Here is a 5,822-nt window from a genome sequence, read left to right on the forward strand (position 1 = left end):
CAAACATGTATCTGCTGCTCTCATGGGCCTTGGCTTCACGCAGGAGTGGTTGTTCGAGCCATCTTCGGTTTGGTTCCATTGTTCAGGGTTTTGTTGTCCAGATTGTTGGGTATGTGAGTTGATGAAAGCTAATGGCAACGAGGCCGGTTCAATTATCGAAGAAATGCAGTGAAATTTCCGGGAAAACACGCCTCGTCATCGTGCACAACTTTCTTTCAGGCACAGAGACATTACCGCAACAAACATCTAAACGCACATCTAACACGAATGTACGAGGCAGGTCATAACCCCTACGAGAGATTGAGCGAGGGTATCCACATCGTAAACGAAGCAGCGTTTGAAATAGATATCTCGTAATATGCTGACAGTCATTGACTAATGTTGTGCAACACACACACGAGGACCCATAACATGACCACTGCACGATGACCACAGTGACCGCAAGTCATTCAGGAAGCAAGCAAGTCGGAGCGCGTTGAACCCAAACCAGCTTATATAGCAAGCCTGTCACGTGAGGCGCCAGGTTGTTTGTGCGATTCGAGTTCTTTCCAAACAATCACGTGCTCACTCTTTCGATACAAATGGCCAACATGTCTAACGTCCGCGAGAACGTGTCAAGGACCATCGAGGAGCACAAGCCCGACAATACCCCTCAGCAATGGATGCTGTACGCTGGTGCAGCCGGAGCGGTGTGGTTCTGGCTCGAATGGGTACTTTGTCGTGTGCAGGTCAAGGTCCTATTCCGAAAACGTAACATTACTGCATAGATGTTCAGGAAATCATCCATCAAATCCATGTGCAGCTTGCCGGATGAACGGGGCTTTCGAGTGGATGCACACTTGCATTGCTGAATGGCACACTCACGCCTGCGATGGCGCAGGGCTTGCGGATGAGATTGTTTCGGAAGCTGAACATGCCATGTCGATGTCGTCGCGACATGAATTAACTTAACCGTCTCTAACTACTGTGCAATGCAAACACTAGTAGTAACATGTTTCGATGCATCAATCTAACTCTGGATTTGATTGTTCGCAGGCAGCCGGAGCCGCAGCAATCGCCCTCAACCCTGAAGGTGTCGAAAAAATGTACGGCAACGACACTCCCCACCATGACAGGGTCGGTTGGCCGCAAATACCGACACTTGACAGCTCTTCAGATGGCAGGACACGGAGCTTTGCAGGCACTGGCAGCTCATGAAAAGGTATGGGACATCAAACCAATGCATGTGGAGTGTGCACAAAGCGATGTAACCATGCAACCATATTGTTCAGTACACATGCAGTGAGTTGCACAATGCATTTCACCCATGATGCTGTTGTATTCTGCCATTGCAAGTCACGACAAATTTCCTGAAGATAAGGGGAGAAGCACAGCAGTGGTAGCTTCCTTGGTAAAGGGGCAAAAGATCACCAGTACACGGGATCAGATCAGTTGGTGAGAGAGGTACATCACTACACAACTCAAACGACATCACTGCGATGATGAGAGTCTATGTCGTGTGTGGATGTGAAAGAAGTGAAAGTGAGATGGATCTCGTATCAACAACGACGTGAAAGGGGAAGAGAAATGTAGTTGATGATCTGATATTGAAATGACCATGTCCACTAACATTTATGTTGAGCAAAATGTATTGATGTGCAGCCTTCTGCACGGATGTTGGCTCTGAATGGAGGTTTGTGGACTGCGGATCTGTACTCACTGGTGCACACACATTCCACACAAAGTCCTTGAAGAAGGAGACTGGCTTGACACTAGGTGGAGTGCAACTTATTATCGGAGCGACCATGATTGGGCGAGCTATCTGGATGGAAAGGAATACCAAGGAGTAGGCAAAGTAAGCATGCAAAAGTGCTGCAGGAATAGCAGCACTTGACAATGTATATGTATTGGTGGTGTTGCATCGATACATCTCATAAGACGAGATAGTCTGTGGATTCCTTGTACAGTATTGAACAAGGTTGCATGAATGAATATGGTTGTGAAAGTGCAACATCCTGTAGAAGATACACATTGAAAACATGTAACAAGTGGCACTTTGGTAGCGACGGGCAGTTATTTCACAGCAGGCTTGACTGTTCCAACTGCTGACGTTCAATGAGCGCACCTCTCGTTTGAGTGTGTTGTGTTTGTTGTTTGCGGCTTGTGCTGTCGTTGTTCTGTCGCTCTATGTAATTAAACATGTAACTTCATCTGATCATTATCATGTTCACAAGTTAACATCCTGTCAAGGTTGTGAACACTTCTGAAATATTCTTGTAACAAATAATATCTTTCTAATGATTATCCACCCCAAACACAATACATATTGACCACCTAACTATCATATGTCATACGCTTCTTGTACCCCACATCTTCAGTGTACACTACAATGCACCACGACATTACTCGTTATACATGGCTTTTTACTTTATTGGCATGATTACATTCAAACGCAGTGATACATTATATAACAATATTATAATCATATATGCTTTAACCTTTCATCAGTTGCAAATCATAAAAAACACTATACAACATATTACAGATCAATACATTAATACAGATAACCATTGATCGGTACATAGACCCATAAAGCTGGTACTACACTGCTGCTCCTCCCATACTCCCGCACCCGATCGTACCTAACTCGCCCACGAACCCACATCCAACAACCCCAAAAAACATGATGCCTTACATTTCAGTGCAACTTTCAACGACATCTTCCTTACGAAGTCTACGTCGTTTACCCAAGAACGGCAGATGCACAGCGAAACCTTATTATACCAGGTTTATGTCTTTCGGCCGGAGGCCAACTACTCGCGAAGACTTAAACCAAAATCAGACGGTTCTTGCTCGAAATAGTGGTTCCACAGGCTATCTCGAGCCTTTCTAGGCGTCAGCGTTGCGCTTTGGCGGTGTGCTTTGCCATGAATGCTTATAATGTGGTGAAACGATGAATCGTGTGAAAAGAAACGACGCGTTTGCGTACGCGCTGGTCCAGGCTGGAAAGCAGCATTGTCAGGCCAAACGCGTTGCTGTCTTGACGGGGACGCAATTTAAAAGGTGGTCCAGAAGAATGCGTCGCCCGTGCGCTTTGCGACGAACAGAAAACAGCATTTATGCAATTCTTCACTCCTACCGTCTTCGCGGATTGGACACGATATGTGAGGGCAGAATACGGGACGAAACTGGCTTTGCGAATTTTCAGACCTGTTTATGACCCACATCCATGGTTTGAGCGACCCTGTCGGAACGGCGGAGGATGGGCGTCGATTAAAAAAGGGGAAAACTTCATTTGCATGCAGTGCATAATAGTCTGGCTTTGTTGATTGGAAGTAAGCACGCTTTGGCTACGTATCCGACCAAACATGGTTATAAACTTTCAGACGGGTTTATGATGATGCGAAGTTGCACGAAGCCACGTTGCCACAGCAGACTTTGCACATACACACACGAAGGAGATGAGCGGACGCAAAATGATGGTTTGCTGAGGAGGTAACAAAGCATGGTAACCTGGGATACCGAGTAGTTGTCGATGGCATTTGGGTGGCTCACATACACAAACACAACACGGTTCTGTTGTTGCCTTTTCATCGGGTACTTCCAGCTGTGCCCTGTTTGTGTTGTGGAACGGACTCCGTTTCAACTTTGTTCCTAGTAGATCAATGCAGTTGCGCCATATTAACCACTTCCCGGGGTGCCTCATTTGTATTTACTTGTCCCTCTGTTGACTCTGGTAGCCAGGATACTCCCTTACTCGTGTGGCTTGAAGTCCTGTGATGCAGCAATTGACAGGAACTGTTCCGAGTGCGTGTTGGTTCTGTTATTCGGCTTGAGCTATGGTGATTCTGTTCCTCTGTGTAATCAAACACAACACGTCAGCAGCTTACATATCATATGGAGTTTTCATCTCAGCTGCTTGTTGCGTGTTTGTTTGATAAGGCTGTGTTCCGCAGCGTGAAAATGCATCCCGTAACACCAAATGTTCTTCGCGTGGTACATTTCTCGAGCTGCCGTTCTCTGCGTACTTCGTTCAGTACTTGCATCTCGTCGCATCACCTGATCTTCGCATCTTACATTTCTCGAGATGACTATTTGTTTTCCACGTGCTTCATTGTTCAGTATTTTGCGACTGAGGACAGCGCGTGTGCATGTGCTTTTGGAGAACATGCTCGCTTGCCTGCCTATCTGATAGGCTGTCTTGTCTACGGGAGATGGTGGTCTTGTCTCTCTCGAACGACGAAAACATCTCCATTCCTTTGCGATAGTCGCACTAACAAAGCCACGATCGAGGCCTCCGGCCCAGCTGTTGAAAACAGCGACTGATTCAAATGATAAATGGCAGGTGAAAAGCGAAGCCTTATCTAGGATGTTGTAATATAACTGGCAGGTGAACACACAAGAACGCACGCACCGCCGTGAGGAAGCGTTGCAATGTAGACAAGGGGGTCCGGTCCCAGAGATGGACCCGACTGGATGGAAAACGCAGCACAGAGCCACTCCCCACCAGCAGCTCCCTCCTCGCGTTCTCACTGATCACCCAAGGCTGGTACGCACCCTCCACTCCCCCCCCCTGCCTGCCACGCTCGGCCGCGTCCCTCCAAGCTGAGTCAAGGCGGCTCAGCTCTTTCGTTGCTCTCACCCCCTGCTGCATCCACTGCTGTCCAACGTCGGTGCTGCCCCACCCCTGTGGGTCACGCTGACTCAGCTGATAAGCGGAGACGGGCTGGAGGCCTGTGCACGGGCTGGGATGAGTCAGCTCCCGCGAAGAAGTCACGCGCCCAGAGACCCCTGCCAGATTGCTGCGCTCCCACCTGCTGTTGGGGAGGTTGTGAAGCTGCCCGTCATCGCCTTGCAGCGGCATGGCTCCACGACGGGCCGCCACACTGCCTGGCAGGGCGGGGGAGCCATACGAAGTTTGTGCAATGTGGCCTCGCTCACGGCGTTGAGCGTCTGCGGCGGGCTGTAATGTGTCTGCGCAACTGGAGGATGTCGACAGACTACTTTTAGAGCGTCGGCTTGAAAGCAAACACCTGAGGCGGGCCTGGCGAATTCCGCTCATGGGCGAGCGATGAAACGCATGCTAGAAGGGCAAGCAGGCGCATCGCAGATGAGTCAAGGGATCACTGGTCGCATACTAAACTAGAGAACCCCGGTTCAGGTATACAAACAAGTCATTCAATCAGTCGTGTGTTACCCCATGCAAGACCTGCATGGTTCCAGCCAGATGCAACCAAGCTTCAAACTGGCAACACACAGATAACAACTGGGTACATAATGTCTGTACTCTATGGCCCACCGTTCCCACTGGCCCAGCTGGAGGGGTTGTTTTCAGAGGATGTGCATGATGCGCAATGGCTGTGCTGACAGAATTGACCGATCCACGCACATGTACATGACGACTCACCCGAGCACCCGTGCCGGAAGCAGCCTTGCATAGAGTGCGTTGCAAGATTGCAGTGGGTGGCATTCACTCGTTTGTGAGTGAACTCAACACACTGCTGACACTGTTGCGTTGACAGGGTTTGCAATCCTGGGGATTGCGGTGGCAGGCAGCAAAAAAAAATTATGGAAGGATGCAGAACGAATCGTACAGAGACTGTGTACGCAAGCTATTGCATGGCGTGCACGTTCGCATGTATGTCAAATGTCTGGGCGCTTAATGAGTGGTGGCAACAGCTGGTTCCATTGTACAATGCTTATCAGATGCATGAAATGCAGATGCGTGCGTCGAAGAAATCGAACTCAGACCGATGCCTCCTATCGTGCGCTGTGAAGCAAAATGATGTTCCTTTCGTTGTGCCTTCAACTTGATTTGTCACCAACACATCATGGCGCAGCGC

The 5,822-nt window shown here is 48.8% G+C and overlaps 1 long non-coding RNA gene across 1 annotated transcript; it reads left to right on the forward strand.

Moving 5' to 3' along the window:
* Positions 1–542: 542 nt before the first annotated feature.
* Positions 543–2,172, forward strand: LOC149810440 (uncharacterized). Its single transcript, XR_016429223.1, has 3 exons — positions 543–689; positions 1,036–1,201; positions 1,642–2,172. It is a non-coding gene; the product is annotated as an uncharacterized LOC149810440 (long non-coding RNA).
* Positions 2,173–5,822: the final 3,650 nt, after the last annotated feature.

This window comes from Nuphar pumila, unplaced genomic scaffold (assembly GCF_984573655.1).
Source record: "Nuphar pumila unplaced genomic scaffold, dmNupPumi1.hap1.1 HAP1_SCAFFOLD_351, whole genome shotgun sequence".
Taxonomy (NCBI): Eukaryota; Viridiplantae; Streptophyta; class Magnoliopsida; order Nymphaeales; family Nymphaeaceae; genus Nuphar; species Nuphar pumila.